General features: G+C 42.5%; 1 protein-coding gene across 11 annotated transcripts in view; it reads left to right on the top strand.

Annotated features, from left to right (window-relative positions):
• Window positions 1-2,706: 2,706 nt before the first annotated feature.
• Window positions 2,707-21,740, top strand: part of Hipk3 (homeodomain interacting protein kinase 3) — an 86,092-nt gene continuing 67,058 nt past the window's right edge. For 4 of the 11 annotated variants that reach the window (XM_075961592.1, XM_075961588.1, XM_075961589.1 and 1 more), the window contains exon 1: window positions 2,707-2,840. The gene's annotated coding sequence lies outside the window, so the exon portion shown is untranslated. Of the gene's footprint in view, window positions 2,841-3,435; window positions 3,596-4,018; window positions 4,053-21,740 lie in introns of those variants that run through there. The other 7 variants (XM_075961590.1, XM_075961582.1, XM_075961584.1 and 4 more) reach the window with 6 other exon arrangements.

Below are 21,740 nucleotides of genomic sequence, written 5' to 3'. Positions count from 1 at the left end.
TTTAGGACTCCTTAGACCTTTGAAAAACTTTTCTGAGACTGCTCACACGAAGTTGCTCAGGTTGGCTTTGAACTTGTTCCGTAGCCAAGGCAGGTGTGACCTTGAGGTCTTCCTGCTTCTTCTGTCTTCTGAATTGAGATCAAGCGCCTGTACCACCAGGTCAGAAGTAGTCTGTATTTAAAAATAATTTCAAGCTACGAGAGGATAATAAGTCTTCTTTCACTCGGATATATTTGGAGAGTAGGGTATATGGCTTGTCAAGTCTAAAATGGCTTGGAGCTCACTATGGAGCCCATGCTGGTCTTGGACTCTGGACAATCACTTCCTGCCTCAGGCTCTGGAGTACTAGCATTATAGGAGTGAGACACTACATCTTGTTTTTAATTTTAAATGAACCTAACAAAAAATTGCTACTTGACAGTTTTGAAAGATTATCTATATGTTCCAGTTCAGAATGGATTTGAAGGAAGGAGAGTAAGGACATTACTGAGGAGGAGGGCTTGCACTAGTGTTTACTTGTTTAGCAAGCGTTATTAGAAAGCTTTTAAATTAGATACCATATTTAGCCATCGGCAAGGCAATGGTTAAAAGAAAAAGTGACAGAAATCCTTTCTGGAATTCATAGGAAAGAGGGTGGGGCAAACCACCCAGCTGAGGGGGAAGTCCTCAGCTCCAGCCTCTTCACAAGTGTAGCAACCACAAAAACAAGGGAAGTCTTCCATAGGAGGTTAGAGACATGCTAGCAAAAGTTCTGAAAATTCCGTTCTAATGGAATATTTTCTTTGAGAGATTTCTCTAGTATTGCCACTTTTTTGTATTGATTTGTACAGTTTTTTTGATTATTGTCTTAAAAAATCCAAAGTAAATGCTAAGGAAAAAAAGCAATGGCTCTGCCGCCGGCCTGTTTTTGTCTGTAGACTATAACCTTGAACCCCCATTCTCTTGCCTCCATCTTCCCATCGCAGATATTCCAGGCTTGCCTTGCCATGCCCATTTCTTGCACATGCCTTTTCTAAAATCAGACATTGTTTTTTTTCTACTTTGATTTTTCACTGAGAATCCTCTGTCTTGAAGAAAACACCCACCCACCATGGAAAAAGCATTATTGGTGGCCTTGAGACATGCTAACCCCTTTCACTTTTGAAGACTTTCTACACAATCCTCTTCGTTTGAAAGGCAGTGGGCTATAAAGGAGTAATATGCACACAGCACCTACACCCCCTTTACCCTGCCCTAGATGCTGCAACAGAAAATGTGTGTGGAGAAAAACATCAGCAGGAAGCTCAAGGGAAGAAAGCAAAGGGCACTTCCATTAGATAGAGAAAGGTGCTTGGGTTGCGGTAACGTTACATATTTGTTCAGAACAAAAGGAACCAGGCAAAACAGGTTGTAAACATAGGTTATGGAATGCTGGGTTGCTTCAAAGGTTAGCTGAGTTGCTTCCTGGGGCAGGGGGTGGGGGAATAAATGAGGAGAGAAGGGGTGGAGACTAAGGCTTTGCTCTATAACCTTGCCCACGTCACCGAAACTTGTTTAAACCCTGTGTTAGCATGAGTTTGGACTATGCATCAGTAAGATTCTTTCATCTCAAATTCCATGGTTCTATGATTACGTGGGTGGAAATGGACCATTCTGTCGATTTTCTAGTTTCCAGGAGCGAAGAAACTAGCTTGGGTGTGGAACTAACTCGATGGAGAATTATCATCTTAGAGGTGGGCAGCTTCCCAACCACCGTGGTGGTGCGCTTGAGAAACTTCCAACAGTCCTCCCCTCATTCTTTGACACGGTGTGACAAGTCTCCTGTTGTCTTGGAATGGGGGAGCGGGAAGGACCCATTTTAGACGGAGACTCTTCATGTGGCTAACCATTTTCACTTCTCGTTGTTTTTAAACTCCTAAAATGCCAAGAGACAGATTCTAAAGGGGTGGGAAGGGGCATTAGGATGGGGCGACCTGGAAAGGCCTGTAAAATCCTGCTTCCGCGTCTGAACCCCTTCTTTGGGTATTCGGATCGTCCCCTGAATGTGTATTTTTGGCAGAGTGGGAGCGGAGTCAGGCTCAGAACTGCAGAGGAGGGCTGACGGAAGCTATTCCTGCTGGAGGGGTGGCGTGAGAGCTCGGGGTTGGATCTGCGCGGGCCGCCGGGCGGGCTGCGAGCGTCAAGGGCGCGGCCGCGGGCGGACCCCGGGGAGGGGCTTCGCGGAGGCGCCGCGGCCCTAGGCGAGCAGGGCCGCCCGGGCTCGGCGCGCAACGCAGCCGAGCGGGCGGTGGCGCTGCGGAGGCGGCGGCCGAGGCCGGCGGGCGTGGAGGAGGGGCCCGAGATCGGGGCGGGCGGCCCGCGGCAGCTGCCCGGGTGACGACTGCCGGCAGCGCGGCGCCCTGAGGAGTCCGAGCCGCAGCCCCCCGGCGTCGCGGCCTCGCGAGCGGCCCTCCTCGTCCTTGTCTCAACCTCGCTCGGCGCTGGGGACATGGGCCCTCGCCGCCGCGGGCCCAGCATCCCGCGCTGCCCGTAGGCCCCGGTGGCCCGCCGGCTTGTCACCGCCCCTCTCCCCGAGTCGAGCCGTCCCCACCCCAGGTCCCCGGGAAGGAAGATGAGGGAAACGGGCCCGGCGATCGGCAGCCAGAGCAGCAGCAGCAGCGGTCGGGGGAGGGTGTTTCGCCGTTTCCTCTCAGCCGCCAGAACAAGATGGCAGCGGCCGCCGAGAGGGGCTGAGCCCCGGCTGGGTGGCGCCGCCTGCTGAAGCGCTTGGCTCCGGGTCCCCGCACGGCCCCCGCGACCCATCCCGGACATGCTCAGGGCTGCGGCCGCCCGAAGCGGGGAGAGCGCGGGCCTCTAGGAAGGTAAGGGAGCCGGGCGAGGGCGGGGAGCTCGGCGGCGGCGACTCGGGGCCTCGGGGCCGGGGCGGGGGGGGGGAACCCTCGGGGCGCCGCTGCTCCGTTTCCGCCCGGTTGACGACGGCAGTCCCGGGCGGTTCCCGAAGCCGGCGCCACGCCAGGCCCGAGGCGGCCGGACGCGGGGACCGCGCGTGCTCTTCGCGCGCTTGGCGCAGCCTCCGGGAAGCCGCCCTGGCCGCGCCGGGCGGTCCGGGCCTCCCCCACCCCCCGCCCTCAAGCCGAGGTTGCGCAACGGCTCTTCCCAGCAACCGAAGTTTTGTTTGGTCCCCCGGGGGGCCCCCCGGTTGGGCTCCGCGGCTTTAGGCCGTCACGACGGAGACCTCGTTCCTTTTCATTGATGGGAGCGAACACCGCGGTGCACGCACGCTGCCGGAGCGCCCAGCCCCGTGGCTGCGCCCCGGAGGCTTGGTGGCCCTGTCACCGGCGTCGCGGGGCGGCGGGGTTGGAGGGTGTCAACTCCGGGGACGTGCGTGCGTGTGATTGTTGGGGAGGAGAAATGTGATCCGCGGCTCCGCGTCCCCAGCGGCGGCGGGAGGAAGGCGTGGCGGCCGCGCGGCGGGGCTGTTGCCGGCTTCTCTCGTTACGGCGGCGGCGGCGGCGGCCCCCTTCCCTTCCTTCGCGCTGGGGGAGAGCTCAGCGGAAAGGACTCGGGACCAGAATGTCTGTTTTCCTGTCCGGGGGGAGACGGCTCTTGTAAAATGGTACGTGGATCTCGGGGGGAAGCCTGTTGTTTCCCATTCTCACCGGCGCTGGAGGGATCGCGCTGAAGGGTGTGTGCGTAAATTACCCTGGACCTGTTACAGAGTAGTCACAACACGTTCGGTCCTTGAACCGTGTTTTCACAACCTCTGGCTGGCCTGCTAGGGAATTTATTTTTCCACCTGTCAGTTCGCTGCTTATAAGGAGCTTCTATTAGCAGCAGCAGCAGCGGGTTTTTTTTTTCTTTCAGGTTTCAGATTAGGGCCCAGTTTACAGGGAAAACTTAGGGTTTTACCGTCAACTTTGTTTTGATGTCTTTCTGGTACAGGGCTGAAAAAGTTAGCTGGAGAACCAGTCTTCGTTTCTATGTACCTCCGAGTTGTTTAGAGATCTGCTGATTTTTATTTTTCTGTTTTCTATTTTAGGTTTCTGCTGTAAACTACAGCCTCTGAAGTGTAGGTACTTCAAACAATTTCACTTAATTTTAAGATTTTAATTGCTGGGTGCTTGAAAAATTTTAAAGAGTTTTTTTTCCTCTGACCAGATTATGAAAACATTTCTAGGTCTGTTTTTTTTTTTTTGCTATTGTTTACCAAGAAAAATATTTTAATGTTTCAGCCTCATTTACTATATCAGAAACTGGGCAAGTCTCGCCATATGTTTGATAAGTAGATTCTGCTTAGGTTTGCAAGTGCAGTGCTAATTTTACACAATGAGCAACGATAAGGGTTAGGTCATGATTAAGCTTCAGTATTTTAAGTAAACAAAATATGACTGACCTTAAATTTTATTGTATTGATTCTTCTGTCTTCATGTTACTTAACATTAATTGAAATTTAACCAAACAACCCCCATTCTTTTTTTTTAAATCAACAAGGTATTTCTTGCTATATTTATGATTGCATTCATAAAGCATAGGGAACTTTATTTCATTTGTGAAATTTAGTGTTTAATCTGTGTCAGTTTATTTCTCTTGAATTATTTTGACTATTTTTAATTTGTTATAGTAGAGATACGTAGGCATGTCTGACTTTCCAGTGTTGGTTATTCATTGTATTTTGGGGAGAATTTCTCTCTTAGGGCCTCCTTTCCTACCATAGGTAGTACATTCACAAAGAGAAAAGTATTTTGGAGGATAGATGGAGGGGAAAGCACCACCTGTTTAAACAGGTAAGATGAGCTTGAAGTCTAGAACAGAACTGGCCATTAAATGTTTTAAATTTATATTTGGACATTGCTGACTACAGTAGCTGAACATACGTATTAGGCAAGCAGATCATAACATGGTGAGACAGTTCTTAGCATTTTGTCGTAATGCGTTTTCCATTGAACTAGTCATTATCTTGTTTATAAACCAGCCATTGGCTTCTGGGCATGGGGTTTTCAGAGTCTCATCAAAGTAGATGGTTGCTATGAGATAATTCTTGTAAACGTGCTTGAGAAGAGGCTGAAGATTATACTCTGTTAATTTTTTGGATGATCTGTCACAGGATACCATAAAGTAGGTTGCAAATTACAGAGGTTGGCTGCTGTAGCAAGCATAGCACTTGACACATAGATGTATGTTTGATGGCAGTGCTGTAGGCTTGCTTTCCTGCAACTTCAAAAGGCATTAGCTGTCAAACGATCTTCCTGATTGAATTTTTGTTTTTAAATATTTGCTGCATGAACACTGGAGGCATATGGAAAAGAGGAAGGAGGAAAATGTCAACCTTACAATGTGGAATTGTTAATAAAATATAATTCATGCACATTCATTTAAATGAAATAATTACGTCTATGTTGCAATGATTTACTTCATTAACTTTTTTTTTTTTTGGTTTTTCGAGACAGGGTTTCTCTGTGTAGCTTTGGAGTCTGTCCTGGGACTTGCTCTATAGACCAGGCAGGCTTGGAACTCACAGAGATACATCCACCTCTGCCTCCTGAGTGCTGGGGATTAAAGGCATATGCCACCACTGCCGGGCCTCCATTATTAACTCCTGAAGTTAACTTTGTTTCTTTGAGGTCGAGGAGTTAGCCTCCCAATAGTTTTCATTGTAGCCGATTATTCCAGTATGATAAAGCAGATGAAAATTGACCTGTTGGTTGATTCAGGGGCATAGAAACATTGTTTCCATATCAGCTTCACCTGGGCTTGGATGGGAAAAGATGTCATGACAATGCTTTAAGGCTGTTCCAAGAACTTGGAAATTCTCTATTTAAAAACAAAACAAAACAAACAAAAAAAACCCAACAACAACCAAAAAAACCGCCTTCCGCAAATTGTTGTGCTTTGATTATTAGAACACACAGGCTAATTTGATACATGCTTATATTATTGCTGCCAAAGTAAACATTCCTGCTGTAAAATTTGTGGGTTGCAGCTGTCCTGGTTTCTTAATGTCCAGAGTTCAGGCTTAGTGTTGCATGTTTAAGTTGGAACCTACTTCTGAAGAGGGACTACAAGAGCTTTGTTAGAAGGAGGAATCGGTGTTTGTTTAAAAGTACGGCCCCTCCTCCACTTTAACTAGGATGTAGTATTATTTCTCTTTGTGGGAAAAAGGAACTTTCTCAGCAGACTTCTGTCAGGATCAGCAACGTTTGAATGTGATGAAATTATAAGGTGAAAGGAATTATACTAAATGTCCTTACTGGTTCTGGATTCATCTATTTAAAAGTAATAATCTTCCCTAGTACCTTTAAAAGGTTATAACTTGAAGAAGAATACGTTTTTGGAGCAGAAGTTTTGAGCTACGTTAGGTTATTTATGTTATTCTTTTTGGTTTTTCCAGATAGGCTTTCTCTGTATCCCTTTCTGACCTGGGACTTGCTCTCTAGACCTGGCTGGCCTCGAAGTCAGAGTTCCGCCTGCCTGTACTCCTGAGCGCTGGGATTAAAGGTGTGCACCACCATTGGCTTAGTTATTAAACTTTTAGCAGAGTCCTGTGTGGTCAACTTAAAGAAGAAGTTAATTGCTTTCTGGTTGGCGTGGTTTAAGTCAGAATAGTATGGGGAAATCAACAGTAGAGTGCTTCTGTACAGCTCTGCTCTAGTTGTTCTGTTAGATCTCAGTCATCCTGTAAGACCGAGGTAGACTGGACACAGTAAGGAGGTGTATGTTATACATATATTGTATTTAAGTGTTGGTCAAAGTAGGTGTTGAGTTTCTTAGGAGACCAGAGGCCCTCTCATTTGATACTTGATGTCACTAAACAAAGGCCACATAGTTGCCTCTATGCTGAGACACCAGGGTGGGTGCTGGAGACCTAAGTGAAAAGAGCCAGAAGCATGCTGATAATGTCCATAATGATATTGCTAGGGCTACTTTGTCTTAGCAGATTTACTTCATCTTCATTTTGTGTTTTGAACTAGGGTCTTATGTAGCTCAGGCTGGCAGTGAACTCTTGATTTTCTACTGCTCAGGTAATACCAGGAGGTCTGGCTAGTTTAAAAACCAAACCAAACCAAACCAAAGTAATAACAAAACAGCACAAACACAAACTAGTATAAAAGTTCATTAGTTCGCCGGGCGATGGTGGCGCACACCTTTAATCCCAGCACTCAGGAGGCAGAGGCAGGTAGATCTCTGTGAGTTCGAGACCAGCCTAGTCTACAAGAGCTAGTTCCAGGACAGGCTCCAAAACCACAGAGAAACCCTGTCTCGAAAAACAAAAAACAACAACAAAAAAAAGTTCATTAGTTCTGAAATTACAGTTATTTAAGCCCTTTAAAAAGTTTCACATTACAGGCTTCTCTGAAATCGAAAGGGCAAAGAGCATTGAGTTTAATATGGTAATTATAATTAGAGTTTGACCTACAGGATTTATATTTTGTTTTAAAAGATTCTTAAAAAGAAATGTCAAGGTACATATGAAACTCTATAAATCTTGTTTTTTCAGATTAAATTAAAAGCCAGGCTTCTGATACCGTCACACAGTCCACTTCCTAAGGCAGACAGACATGCATTTATTTATATCTGTCTATCCTGGGAGTGAGCCCAAGATCTCACATTCAGCATGTTGTCTATAATTGAGTTGTACCCGTAGCTTAATCATCTGTTTTTATTTATATAAATTTTATTATTTTGCTTTATTTTCTGTATATTGTGTACCACTTGTGTGCCTGGTGCTTGTAGAGGCCAGGATAGGGGCATAGAATCCTCTGGAACTAGAGTTATGTATGGTTATGAGCCACCATGTGGTTGCTAGGAGTTATACCTGGGTCCTCTGGAAGAACACCCAATGCTTTAGCTGCTGAGCCACTTCTCCATCCTACCTCCTGTTTTTGTATGTAGCAGGGTCTTACTGGTTTTCCGCTCAGGTGGGCCTTGAACTCTAATCCCCGTGCTTCTGTGTCCCTGGTGCCAGGATTACCAGTGCTAGCATACTTGACCTCTTTTATACTTGACCTCTTTTCAGAGACTCCTGTAGTCCAGGCCGACCTCAAACTTCTGTTCCCTTCTATTTCCACCTCAACACTCTACCCAGCTTAAGCATTTCTTTCACTTGTTTTTCTTTTTTCTTTTCTTCCTTTCTTCCTCCCTCCCTCTCTTTCCTTTCCCTCCCTCCCCCTCTCTCTCCCTCCCTCTTTCCCTTCCTTCTTCCTTTCCTTTCTCTCTCTCTCTCTCTCTCTCTCTCTCTCTTTCTTTCTTTCTTTCTTTCTTTCTTTCTTTTTTTTTTTTAAGACAGAGCGACAGGATCTCACTTTGTAACACTGGCTAGCCTGGAACTTACTAAGTAGACCAGGCTAGCTTCAAACTCAAAGAGATCTACCTGCCTTTGCTTCCACTGCACTCAGCATATCTTTTTTCAAATGGCTAGATTTCCAGGTTCATTTTTACTTTGTGTTTTCTTTGATCTTATCCTTTAAAAAAATGGAGTGTGTGTATGTGTGTGTGTGTATGTGTGTGTGTGTGTATGTGTGTGTGTGTATGTGTGTGTGTGTGTATGCACACGTATGCCTACATGTATGGGCATGTGTTGCCATAGCACATGTGTGGTGGTCAGTGGATAACCTTTAAAAGGTTGTACTTCAATCACAAGATCCTATAGTCAAGCTCAGGTCTTCATGCTCCTCCCTTCCCCCACTCTTTAATAAGCAAAACCAAAAGGATTATAATTTTTAAAAAAGGTGATTTAGCATAGGGGAGAATAATAAAAGGAAGTGTATTACTCATTTGAGCTATAATTTTTTTGTTTGGGCAAAGATTTAAGTTGTTGAGGACTGATTTTTTTTTTAATCATTCTTTTGACCATTTACAATTATTTAGGTGGTCATAAAATATTTTTATAATATACATAAGAAAAACCACATTTAGATGAGCAACAAATATAACAGCAGGTGATAGAATTTAGTGTTTATAAATGAAACCATCAATAACAGTCAGAGAAGAAATACAAGCTGTATTTAAAAACTGAAGCCATGCATTTCATTATTTCCAAATCGCAAGAAGTATTGGACTTTTAAAGGTAACATGGCTTACTATTTCAGTGATCTCAAAACACTTCTAAAAACTGGAGGACTGATTTTTGTTTTGTTTTGCTTTTAGAGACAAAGTTCTCTGTGTAACCTTAGCTGTCCTGGAGCTCCCAGGCTGATCTCGAACTCAAAGAGATCCTCCTGCCTCTGCCTCCGAGTGCTGTGATTAAAGGCATGCGCCACCACTGCCTGATCATTTCTTCTAATTAATTAAAAAAATTAGTTTGAAGTCAGACTGGTCTACATAGTTCCAGGACAGACAGAACTACATAATGAGACCCTGTCTTGAAAAAAAAAATTAAATTTTGTCTTATGTATATAAATCTTTTGCCTGCATGTATATAAGTTGTGTACCTGGTATCTGCAGAGTCCAGAAGAGGGTGTTGGATTCCCCTGAACTGGAGTTAAAGTTTGTGAGTTGCCACATGAGTGTTGGTAACAACCTAGGTCTTCTGCAAGGATGGCAAGTACTCTTAATTGCTGAGCCATCTCTCCAGCCCCAAAGACTGATTTTTAGTGTAATTCTTGGTTACACTGAATGTCAAGGGTTGCTATGGTTAGTCACATGTATTTCCCCTCCTTCTAGTAATTTTATGCTGGAGAACATTTTCCACTTTGAAAAATTTGATGCATATGATGAGCGTTGCATTAATCAAATTAGGCTGGGGATGTATCTCCATTGGTAAAGTGCTGCCTAGCATCCATGAGATGCTGGCTTGATCACCAGTAGTTCATCATACCAGAACACAGTAGTACATGCCTGAAATTCCAGCAGCAGCAGAGGTGGAGGCTAGAGGATCAGAAGTTGCACGTTGTCCTCAGGTACACAGTGAGTGAGTTCAAAGCCAGTGTGGGCTATGAAAAAAAAATGACATCTGTAGAATATGTGTCATTTAACCTTTAGTTTTATTATTTTTATGTAGTTTATTATAAATAGTATTTGATTACATAAAGATTGCCAAGAAAATTATCTGAAGATTTGATAGAAAATACAAAACCTATCTATATTTAAAATGCTTATAATTTTTTCTCTCCTTTTTCCTCTCTCTCTTTCTGACAGGATAGAACTGTAGTTCAGAGTATCCTAAAATTTGCTTTGTAACTGAGGCTAGCTTTGAACTTTTGGTCATTATCTTGCCTCAGTTTATAAGTGCTGATATATTCTAGGTATGGGCTACCAAACCTGGCTAACTTGAGATTCTTTAATACCTCCATACTTTGTTGGGTTCATAATTTTTTACAAGATATTTTAGAGCTTTTATGAACAAAATAATAAACTTTGAAGCATTTGCAGGTAGTTAATTTGCTTACAAAATGTTTTCTAGTTTTGTATGTTTCTATTGTATTCTGTTTTGTTTTCCTTTTTTGAGACAGGGTTTCTCTGTATAACCCTGGTTGTCCTGGAACTCCTCTGTAGACGAGGCTGGCTTTGAACTCAGAGGTTTGTTTTCCTCTGCGTCCCTAGTCCTGGGATTAAAGCATATGCCACCACCACCCAGCTATTATGTGCTGTTTAATAAGACAGTCTTGTAGTTTGGTAAAGCATATGGCTGTAGATATACAATGCTACAGTTTAAATACTTAATAGGTTAGAGTGATAACATTGAAAGTTGGATATTGTGTTCAAGACATTAATTCCAAAGTATAATTTAAAATAATTCTGAGAGCTTTAAATGTATAATTAATTGAGATTAAATAGAGTGTAATGACAAAATGGCAAAGAAAATGACAGGTTATACAGCTGTAGAGCCAGAAGCCATGATGCTATTCGTCGCTGCTTCTTTTATAGTGTAGGCTGGCTTGAACTTTGTTTTTTCCTTCCTTCCTTCCTTCCTTCCTTCCTTCCTTCCTTCCTTCCTTCCTTCGTTTTCTTTCTTTTTTTTCTGAGACAATGTGTCTCTTCATAGCCCTGGATATTCTGGAACTCTCTTTGTAGATCAGGCTTTCCTAGAACTCACAAAAGATCCATTTGCTTCTGCCTTCTGAATGCTGGAATTAAAGATGTGCACTCTTATGCTTGGCTTCATTTGAAAAAAGAAAAAGTGTGTGTGTGTGTGTGTGTGTGTGTGTGTGTGTGTGTGTATGTGTTTGAGACAGGGTGTATGTCTATAGTCTTGGCTGTCCTAGAACTCACTGTGTAGGTTAATCTGCCCTAGAACTCACAGACATCCACCTGCCTCTGCCTCCTGAGTACTGGGATTAAAGGTGTGCTGTCCTGTGCCCAGTTATGTTACACCTTTTAAAAAAATATTTTTATTAATTCTTTGAGACTTTCATACTCTTTTCCTTGAGACAGTGTCTCACCATTTGATTCTGGCTGACCTGGAGGAACTCACTATTTAGATCAGACTAGCTTAAGACTTTTGCTTCTTGCCACCCCTCCCTGTTCCCCCCGTGTGCCACCATGCCTGGCCAGACCATGTATTTTGATATTTTGATGATGTTTATCCTCTGTACTTCCTTTAAGTCATTCCAGATCCACCCCTACTTTCCTGTTCCCGCCAACTTCATGCCTTTTTTTCCCCATCAGGTCTAAACCGTATATGCCTGAGTGTGGGGCATAATATTCTTAAAACAACATGAAAGAAAACATACTTTTGTGTCAATTCTAGCCAGTTTTGGTAGAAATAGTATAAATATTAGTTGTAAATATAAAATCAAAAAATAATTATTCTAAGTTCCAAAATAATTGGATTTGTAATCTCTTTAGTCTGTTTTAATTGATTTTTTTGGGGGGTAGCCAAATCATAAACTTTGAGTATAGAAAAATGAAATATTGTTATAGCTGGTAAAATATTTTACATGTTTGCTTGTCAACTGTATTCTCCATCTGGTATCATCATTTCTCCTGCTTAAAAAAATTATAGCTGGGTATGGTACCTCAAATCTTTAATCTCTTTAATCCCAGCATGTAGAAGGCTCAAATATTTAATCCCAGCGTGCAGGAGGCCGAGGCAAGTGAGCTCAAGACCATCCTGGCCTATGCAGTTCCAGGCCAGCCGGGGCTATAGGGTGAGACCTGTCTTCAAAAATTAAAACCAAGAACAAACACAGAAAATCCTCATTATTCATTTACTTACTTATTGTGTGTAGTGGTGGTGGGAGGCAGATGTCCATACCAAGGCTCATGGCTGGAGGGCAGAGGATAGTTTCCTGGAGTCTTTCAGTTCTGGGGATTGAGCTTAGGTTGTGAAAACTTTAAATCTGGGGGCTGGAGAGATGGCACAGTGGTTAAGAGCATAGGCTGCTCTCCAGAGGACCCAGATTCAATTTTCATCACCTACATGGCAGCTCACAACTGTCTGTAACTCCAGGGGATCTACATCCTCACACAGACATATACAGCAGGCACAATGCCAGTGCATATGAAATAAAGTAAGTAAATAACAAAAACTTGAAATCTAAAAAAGCTTATTTTTGGTGGTGGTTTTAGTAAAATTTGTGCAGTTTTTCTTTCCAAGATATTATCATGCCCCCTCTCTGGATATATGCTAAGGAAAGGATATCAGGCACTTTATAATTCCAACAAGTGGGGAAGACAGTCCAATAAGTTATACATGCAGAAAGTAGGCTACTACCCTTTACTTAAAATAATAGGACTAAGGCTCAGGGTTCATTGAAAAGGGGATGGGAATAATAATGGAAGAGTCAGACACACTGGGGGTTGGTTGTGGAGCCCTGACTCCTGAGCATGGTCTGACTGTTGTGCTCTTTTCAGAACAAATTTTTTAATTAAGACTCTTTGTTCATGTGTTTATGTGTGTGTCTGCCACACGTGGGTGGGGACGAGAAGAGGGCATCGTTTCTCCTGGAGCTGGGTTTTCAAGTGGTTAGGAGCTGTCTGAAGTGGGTACTGGAAACTACACTTTTAACTGCTGAGCCATCTCCAGCCCCATGGCTGCTGAACTCCTGAGCTCAGAGCAGCTGTGATATTTTCTCACGGTCTGTACAAGATTGGACCTGTCAACATCGTGTCATGAGAAGGAAAGGGGCTCTTGGCTCTACTGCTCCCTGCAGATTTACATGCAGTTGATGGTTGATGGGAAGGAGGGCCATGTGCATCAGTTGTGTGGTCACCGGTGAGATGCCTGTGCTCTGCACAAGCTCACACGCTCCTGTAAACACTCTAGTGAAGTTCAGACTAGTGAAGCAAAAGAGGAAAAAGGGCGATTAGTGGGAATGAGGGGAATGGGAGAGGGTAAGGGCTATGTGAGTATTATCACAATATGTAATGTATGTGTATGAAAACGTCATGATGAGACCCATTGTTATATATAGTAAGTATATTCTAATAAACAGAATGAAAACTGTCCCATAAAAAGACTAAACCAGTATGCCAGGATTTACATGTACTTTGATTGAATAAATGGATATTAAAATGACTAAGAAAATAGTTTTTTTCTGATTGTTTTATAATTTTATAGTAATTGAAAAACTTAGACGTTTACATTGAAGTTTAACCTTTTCTGAGGGTGTTTGTCTTTCATGATTTTATAGTAAAATACTGGAGTGCATGTTCACACAGAAACAGAGGCCAGCGGTTGATGTGAGATATGTCTCTCTAGTCTTCCCCCTTTTTTTAAAAAATAGTTTTTTGGTGATTCTTTTGGGGACAAACTAAGAAGTACAAAAGTTTTGTGTGTACTTAGCTTTGCAAATGAATTTCTTTAGCTACTTATTCAGACAGCTCTTAACCGCTTGAAAACCCAGCTCCAGGAGAAATGATGCCCTCTTCTCGTCCCCACCCACGTGTGGCAGACACACACATAAACACATGAGCAAAAAGTTCACTGGTAGATATTAATGAAAACAATAATTTGAACTGAAGCTTTATGAACTGATTTTTTTCCCCTTGAGATAGGGTTTCACTATGTAGCCCTGGGTGTCCTGGAATTCCCTATATAGACCAGGCTGGCCTCTAACTCACAGAGAAACTCACCTGCCTCTACCTCCCGAGTGGTGGGTTTAAAAGTGTGTGCCACTATGCCCAGGTTTATGAACTAAATTTTGATATTTAATTTTAAGTTTATTTCAAGAAAGTACTAGGTAAACCTTATCTTGAGCCAATCAGTCTTTCTTTCCTTTTTCTTTTTTTTTTCTTGCATTTATGTATTTATTATTTTTGTTTTCACATCCTGGTCACGCTTCCTCTCTCTCCTCTCCTTTCAGACCCCAACTCCCTGTCCATCCTCTCCTCCTCCTCTTCCATTTCTCTTCAGAAAAGGACAGGCCTCCCCCATGGATATTAGACTGTAGTAAAACTAGGCACCTCCTCTTCTATGAAGGTTGTACAAGGCAATGCAGCAGGAGGAAAGGGTCCCAAAAGCAGGCAAGCAACAGAGTAAGAGACAGCTGCTCCCACTGTTAGGACTCCACAAGTCCAACTACACTCTTGTCACATATGTGCAGAGGGGCAGAGGGCCTTAGTGAGCCCCTGTGAATCCAGGGTAGTGGATTCTGTGGGGTATTTTTTTTTTTTTGTGGTAGTTCCCAAGGTTTGCCTAATGTTTGGCTGTGGGTCTCTGCATCTGTTTCTATCAGTTGCTAGGTGAAGTGTCTCTAATACTCTGATGACATAGGCTAGGCACCCATCCATGAGTATAGCAGAATATCATTAGGAAACATTTGGTTGACTTTTTTTCTTTTACCACACGTGTTTGGTTCTTTCCTAGGTCTCTGGGCTATCTTGCCTCTGGTACCAATCAGTAATTCTGATGTTTATCTTTGATAATTTAAGAGAACTTTGGGAAATTACCTGTTCTAGTAAGAGTAGCTTCCCTTTTAGACTGATTTGGATTGTTGGGTGATTTCTAGCACCTTTGAAAATGTCCAGCAGGTCATTTTCCATTCCAAAAGTTGGAGTGTTTTGCTAAGTCAGACCAGGCTTGTTATTTAATACGGAGATTGTGTATAGTCAACACATTCTCTAGATGCCTTCTCCACAGTACTGCTGGAAAATACCCAAGACTTCAGAATTTTCAAATAAAATGTTTTGTCGGCACCTCAGATAATAGACCCCGTTTATGAAGCTTTCTATGTGTGGTTCAGATATGCACAAATGTTTATGTGAAGTGCTTCAGTGTAATTTACTGACAAAATACTGGTCAAAAGACCATGCAGAGTAGTGCAGGATTTTAATTGTGACAATGTTCTGTTCACATTAACAGCTGATTTTTCTATTTCAAAGAAGACACATTTTTGTCCTTTATAAATATGTACAGAGAACGTAACCGTGGCCAAGCTGACTAGGCGCTGCTATGCGGTTCCATTCTCCAAGTTCACTTATGTCTCCTACAGACTCCCTAAGAAAAAATGTCAGAACCGGGTGGTGGTGGCACACTTCTTTAATCCCAGTACTCCAAAGGCAGAGGCAGGCGGATCGCTGTGAGTTCAAGGACAGCCTGGTCTGCAGAGCTAGTTCCAGGACAGTCAAAGCTACACAATGAGATCTGTCTTAAACATAAAAAAACTAAAACTAAACAAAGCAAAAATCTGTAAGATAATGCCTTTTACTTTTAAATAAAGAGATTCATGTTTACTATTTATGAATACTTTATTTTATTTTTAAAATCCAAAATAGGCTAATAAGGCCTGGTAGGCCAGGCATCGTAACATTTAGTCCAGCGTTCAGTAGGCTATTAGGTGAATTGAGTTAAGAGTTCAACTGGGCTTCACAGTGGAGAAAGCAAAAACCAAGCAAAGGCTGGCCAGTGCCCCTCAGGACTTGACTGCGAGTTTGGGATTTTATGTGCTTTACAGTTCATACAGTGAATGGCCCGAACAGAAGTGATTCTTCTGCTACTGCTGCAAGTAACATCCAAATGTATAAGGAAGTTACAAGAATGTTACAGAATTCCTGTCTCTTTCATCTAGAATTCTCAATATTTCATTTTCCCCCTTTAAAGGCACTTAAAAAATATTTACATGTTCTTATGAATTTGTGTGTGTCTGAATATATGTGTGCACATATGTACAGTGTCCAGGGAGTCCTAAAGAGAGTATTAAGTCTCTTGGAATATTATAGATGGCGTGAGCTGTCCCGTGGGTGTCTGGAACCAAACTGGGGTCCTCAGCAAGAGCAGCAGGTACTCTTACCTGCTGAGCTGTCTCTCTAGCTCCAGTGCCACGTCGTTTTGTGTTAGGAACTTGAACATCCACTGAAAGTGTGCATCCCTGGTAGCCTGCACCCAGCTCCTTTGGATCCTAAGGATGTTAGAGCTTTGTCTTAATTAAAGGATACTTTATAATAGAGGATGCACCATTTGCCACAGCATTATCCATTTTAGTTCTTTCTGTTCTTAGTATAACTTAAACACCCCTCCTCTCTTTTTTCTTTTTGGTGTTTCGAGACAGGGTTTCTCCATGTAGCCTAGCTGTCTTGGAACTATCTCTGTAGACCATGCTGGCTTTGAACTCAGATCTACCTGCCTCTGTCTTCCAAGTGCTGGAATTAGAGGTGTGAGCCACCACCCGCAGCTGAATATCCCCCATTTTTAACACTTGAAATAATTGCTGTGCATTTCCAAACCAGTTTTATCTGTTATGAATTTGTGTGTGTGTGTGGTACACAAATATATGGCCATTGTATTATAAGCCACATTATTTTTTTTCTCTCTCTAGTGTTAAGTGCCATATCCACGGCCTTGAACTGCCTAGGCAAGCACTCTAAGCACTGAGCTAAGACCCTTAACCCTAAGAATCACATTTGTGTTGTATACTTAGCATTGTATGAGTAAACTGCAGTACCCAGTCAATTAGAGTATCTCAGAATTCATTACTGTATGGAGCAATGAAAAGAGCGTTATTCAGTCTACTTCTTTGGAGGGCGTGTGAGCATCTGTTCTATGTAGGGCACATACCTGGAGAAGTGCTGCTCTGCAGTGTGCTTGTGGGCGGTGGTGGCGCACGCCTTTACTCCCAGCACTCGGAAGGCAGAGGCAGGCGGATCTCTGTGAGTTCGAGACCAGCCTGGTCTACAGAGCTAGTTCCAGGACAGGCTCCAAAGCTACAGAGAAACCCTGTCTCGAAACCCCCCCCCCCCGCCCCCCAAAAAAGTAACTGCACTTGGGAGGAGGGGAGAAAAAAAAAGAGAAAAAAAAGAAAGCAACTGCACTTTTTTTTTTTTAAAACCAGCATTTACAATTATTCTTGTTCTGCTTTTTGGCAGTCTCATGACTGTATAATGGCTTCTGACTGTGGGTTTTATATTTCCCTTATCGTCAGTGAGGTTGGAATTTTTAAAAATAATTTAATGTGCATTGGTGCGAGGGTTTCGGATCTCCTGCAACTGTGTTAACAGGCAGTTGTGAGCTGCCATGTGAGTGCTGGGAATTGGACCCAGGTCCTCTGGAAGAGCAGCCACCGCTCCTAACTGTTGAGCCGTCTCTAGCCTTTTTTTTAAATGCCCTTGGCTTGCATTTCCTTTATGTGACTTAATATCATATATCATTTGCCTAGTTTTTTCTATTGAGTTTTGCTAACAGTATGACTAGATCTTTTGTCAGTAATGTGCATTGAAAATATCTTCTCTGTGTTGATGGCTTATTTTATTTCTGCTGTCATTGGATGAATAAAAGTTGTATTTTGGTGGAGGGGACAGATTTCTCTGTTTAACAGTCTTGGCTATCTTGGAACTCACTTGGCTGGTCTTGAACTCACAGAGATCCACCTACCTCTTCCTCCTGAGTGCTGGGATTAAAGGCTTTTGCCACCATACACAGCAAAGTTGTAAATTTTAATAAAGTAAAATATATGTTTTATATATTTTTTAATTGATTTTTATTGAGCTCTATATTTTTCTCTGCCCCCGTTTCAGCCTTTCCCCTCCCCTTTAAATCCTCCCCCAAGATCCCCATGCTCCCAATTTACTCAGGAGATCTTGTCTTTTTCTACTTCTCATGTAGATTAGATCTATGTAAGTCTCTCTTAGTGTCCTCATTGTTGTCTAAGTTCTCTGGAATTGTAGTTTGTAGGCTGGTTTTCTTAGCTTTATGTTTAATATTTATTTATTTATTATGGACACACTGTTCTGCTTGCATATATGTCTGTAGGCCAGAAGAGGACACCAGACCTCATCACAGATAGTTGTGAGCCACCATGTGGTTGCTGGGAATCGAACTCGGGTCCTTTGGAAGAGCACGCAATGCTCTTAACCGCTGAGCCATCTCTTTATGTTTAAAAACCACATATGAGTGACTACATGTGATAATTGTCTCTCTGTGTCTGGGTTACCTCACTCAAAATAATGTTTTCTAGCTCCATCCATTTTTCTGCAAAATTCAAGATGTTATTTTTTTCTGCTGTGTAGTACTCCATTGTGTAAATGTCCCACATTTTCCTTATCCATTCTTCAGTCGAGGGGCATTTAGGTTGTTTCCAGGTTCTGGCTATGACAAACAAAGCTTTTATGAACATAGATGAGCACATGTCCTTGTGGCACAATTGAGCATCCTTTGGATATATACCCAAGAGTGGTATTACTGGTCCTTGAGAAAGGTTGTTTCCTAATTTTCTGAGAAATCGCCACACTGACATCCAAAGGGGCTGTACCAGCTTGCATTCCCGCCAGCAATGCAGAAGTGTTCCCTTTTCCCCACAACCCCTCCAGCATAAGTTGTCATCAGTGTTTTTGATCTTGGCCATTCTTACAGGTGTAAGATGGAATCTCAGAGTTGTTTTGATTTGCATTTCTCTAATGACTAAGGATGTTGAGCATTTCCTTAAGTGTCTTTCAGGCATTTTAGATTCCTCTGTTGAGAGCTCTCTGTTTAGTTCTGTACTCCATTTTTTTTTAAATTGGGTTATGTGTTTTTTTGATGACTAATTTCTTTTTTTTTAAAATATTTTATCATGTATACAATGTTATTGTCTTTTGTATGCCTGAAGGCCAGAAGAAGGTACCAGACGTCATTACAGATGGTTGTGAGCCACCATGTTGTTGCTGGGAATTGAACTCAGGACCTTTGGAAGAGCAGGCAATGCTCTTAACTGCTGAGCCATCTCTCCAGCCCTTGATGACTAATTTCTTAAGTTCTTTGTGGAGTTAGTGAAGATCTTTTCCCATTCTGTAGGCTGTCGTTTTGTCTTGTGGGCCATGTCCTTTGCTTTACAGAAGCTTTTTGGTTTCAAGAGGTCCCATTTATTAATTGTTTCTCTCAGTGTCTGTGCTACTGGGGTTATATTTAGGAAGTGGTCTCCTGTGCCAATGAGTTCAAGTGTATTTCCCACTTTCTCTTCTATAAGGTTCAATGTGGTTGGCTTTATGTTGAGGTCTTTGATCCATTTGGACTTGAATTTTATACATGGTGATAGATATGGGTCTGTTTTCATTCTTCTACATGTTGATATCCAGTTATGCCAGCACCATTTGTTAAGTATGCTTTTTTCTTCCCTTTGATATTTGATGCTTCTTTGTCAAAAATCAGCTGTTCAAAGGAGTGTGGATTAATATCTGTGTCTTCTATTCGGTTCCATGAGTCCTCCTGTGTGTTCTTATGCCAATACCAGGCTGTTTTCAGTACTGTAGCTCTGTAGTAGGGTTTGAAGTCAGGGATTGTGATGCCTCCAGAAGTTCTTTTATTGTACAGGATTGTTTTGGCTATCCTGGGTTCTTTGCTTTTCCATATGAAGTTGAGTACTGTTCTTTTAAGGTCTGTGAAGAATTTTGCTGGGATTTTGATGGGTATTGCATTTGTATGTTTTATATATTTTTCATATAGCCTAGTGTTGGTGGAGACTGCTTGTTTGTTCCTGGCTACCCAGACCACAAAATAATTACACAGAAATTGTATTATTTAAATCACTGCTTGGCCAATCACTTAAGCATATTGCTAGCTAGCTCTTTTATCTTTGGTTAACCCATTTCTATTAATCTGTGTATTGCCACTTGGCTGTGGTTTACCTGTCTGTCCCCAGCAGCGGCTACATGGCTTCTCCCAACTTCTTTCTTCCACCATTCAGTTTGCCCTGCCTAGCTCTATTCTGCCCTATCACAGGCCAAAACAGCTTCTTTATTCATTAACCAATAAAAGTAGCACATATACAAAGACTTCACACCCGCCTAGGCTAGCTTGGATGGAGCTAGTGTGATAGCCAAGGATGACATTAACTCTGTCCTGTTCTCACCTGGAGAGTACCAGGGCTTATAAGATGTACCATCGCTGGGTGGTGGTGGCGCACGCCTTTAATCCCAGCACTCGGGAGGCAGAGGCAGGCGGATCTCTGTGAGTTCGAGACCAGCCTGGTCTACAAGAGCTAGTTCCGGCACAGGCACCAAATCTACAGAGAAACCCTGTCTCGAAAAACCAAAAAAAAAAAAAAGATGTAGCATCACACCCAACCGAGTAAAGTCCACTTTCATAATATATACTTTTTATATCTTTGGTTTTCTTTTAAAGGTTTAAAGGTTGATGATTAATTTATTAAAATTGTAGCACATACTTTAAACTGAAAGGGGTAAAAATCTAAGTCTGTGTGGGCACTTATGTACACCCTAAGCGTTGAGACATTTAGAACCTCAGGTTTCTTTTGGTCTTTAGTCGTTGGAGTAGAGAGGAGGGAATATTTAAAATATGTGAGTCCTGTTGTAAGGTGTTCCTCTTGTAGGAATTCTGTGCTTTCTTTGGAGAATAATATGATCATGCGTGTGAGATGCAGCGAAGGGCAAATGCAGCATTATGAAAGTCTCAGCTAAGGCACAGCGTTCATTCTGGGATTTTGGTATGGGGAATCATTAACTGGAGACAGTTAGATTGTCTCTCTTCCCCTCATGAAGAACTTTCTCTTAATGTGGTATAAGCCATCCTGAGCTACGTGGTGAGATTCTGTCTCAAAACCCAAAACAGAGAGGACAGTGTCCCCTGAGCTACCTCAAACCCCAAACCAAGCTAACCAAAAATAACAACATGCTCTTTCTAACTTGCTAACATCCTTATTTTGTTTTTTCTTTTTCTTTTGGATGGTGTAGGGTGAGAAGGATAACAACACTGAGCTGAAACAATTGTTCAGTTCTGTCTGTAGAAGACACAAAGCAGCTCGTGGTAGCAAGTAACTTTTCATTTTAAATTTGCGTGTCTACAATAGCCCAGCCTGGCCTCAGACTGACTGCATAGCAGAAGATGACCTTGAACTCCTGATTCTCTAATGGCTGAGATTATGGGCATGTGCCATCAAACCATTTTGGGGGGGCGCTAACTTGAGTTAATTTTGAAAGTATCAGTGAACCCACATCTACTTATTTTAATGTATTTGAAAGAGTTCATTGGTGAGTTCCGAAAAGGAACAGAATCATAGGATCACTAGGGAGAATGAGCCATTTTTTATCTGAGTTTATTTCCTGTGGAGCAAAAAATATCCCTGTGGTAAGTTTCCTCAAGGCACCTGTGTTGTATTACTAGCTTTAAAAACAGCTATGAAGTACAGGCTTCATATTTAATTTTTTTATGTTTTAAGCCTTGTTTATTATGGGGTAATATGTTAGTGCCCTGAACTATTTTCTTGTCTCCCTATCCCCTTTTGGGACATTATTTTCTTATATATCCCAGGCTAGCCCTGAATTCATAGAGGTGTTCCTGCTTTACCTCCCCATGTGCTGGATTTGTAGGTGGCATGAACATGATACCTAGCTAAATATTTCTTAAATCTTTTTAAAAAGGTCCTCTTTTCATTCTTTAACTCATTCATGTTAGT

The sequence above is a fragment of the Microtus pennsylvanicus genome, chromosome 2 (assembly GCF_037038515.1).
Source record: "Microtus pennsylvanicus isolate mMicPen1 chromosome 2, mMicPen1.hap1, whole genome shotgun sequence".
Classification (NCBI taxonomy): domain Eukaryota; kingdom Metazoa; phylum Chordata; class Mammalia; order Rodentia; family Cricetidae; genus Microtus; species Microtus pennsylvanicus.
This window is presented reverse-complemented; position numbering and strand designations above follow the sequence as displayed.